This window comes from Trachypithecus francoisi, unplaced genomic scaffold (assembly GCF_009764315.1).
Source record: "Trachypithecus francoisi isolate TF-2019V2 unplaced genomic scaffold, Tfra_2.0 Lachesis_group9, whole genome shotgun sequence".
Classification (NCBI taxonomy): Eukaryota; Metazoa; Chordata; class Mammalia; order Primates; family Cercopithecidae; genus Trachypithecus; species Trachypithecus francoisi.
Genome location: NW_022681474.1, coordinates 59,029,110 through 59,030,418, shown reverse-complemented (window position 1 = coordinate 59,030,418; position 1,309 = coordinate 59,029,110).

Sequence of the window (1,309 nt, the reverse complement as noted above, 5' to 3'; positions counted from 1 at the left end):
AAAGATTCCCTGTTTAATAAATGGTGCTGGGAAAATTGGCTAGCCATAAGTAGAAAGCTCACACTGGATCCTTTCCTTATTCCTTATACAAAAATTAATTCAAGATGGATTAGAGACTTAAATGTTAGACCTAAAACCATAAAAACCCTAGAAGAAAACCTAGGTAATACCATTCAGGACATAGACATGGACAAGGACTTCATGTCTAAAACACCAAAAGCAACAGCAACAAAAGCCAAAATTGACAAATTGGATCTAATTAAACTAAAGAGCTTCTGCACAGCAAAGGAAACTACCATCAGAGTGAACAAGTAACCTGCAGAATGGGAGAAAACTTTTTCAATCTACTCATCTGACAAAGGGCTAATATCCAGAAACTACAAAGAACTCAAACAAATTTATGAGGAAAAAACAACAACCCCATCAAAAAAGTGGGCAAAGGATATGAACAGACATTTCTCAAAAGAAGACATGCATACAGCCAACAGGCACATGAAAAATTGCTCATCATCACTGGTCATCAGAGAAATGCAAATCAAAACCACAATGAGATACCATCTCACACCAGTTAGAATGGCAATCATTAAAAAGTCAGGAAACAGCAGGTGCTGGAGAGGATGTGGAGAAATAGGGATACTTTTACACTGTTGGTGGGATTGTAAATTGGTTAAACCATTGTGGAAAACAGTATGGCGATTCCTCAAGGATCTAGAACGAGAAATACCATATGACCCAGCCATCCCAGTACTGGGTACATACCCAAAGGATTATAAACCATGCTGCTATAAAGACACATGCACACGTATGTTTATTGGGGCACTATTCACAACAGCAAAGACTTGGAATCAACCCAAATGTCCATCAGTGACAGACTGGATTGATAATGTGGCATATATACACCATGGAATACTATGCAGCCATAAAAAAGGATGAGTTCGTGTCCTTTGTAGGGACATGGATGCAGCTGGAAACCTTCATTCTCAGTAAACTATCACAAGAACAGAAAACCAAACACCACATGTTCTCACTCATAGGTGGGAATTGAACAATGAGATCACTTGGACTCGGGAAGGGGAACATCACACACCAGGGCCTATTATGGGGCAGGGGGAGGGATGGCATTGGGAGTTATACCTGATGTAAGTGACGAGTTGATGGGTGCTGACGTGTTGATGGGTGCAGCACACTAACATGGCACAAGTATACATATGTAACAAAACTGCACGTTGTGCACATGTACCCAGGAACGTAAAGTATAATTTAAAAAAAAAAAAGAAAAAAAGGATAATAATATGAGCATAAACTCAGA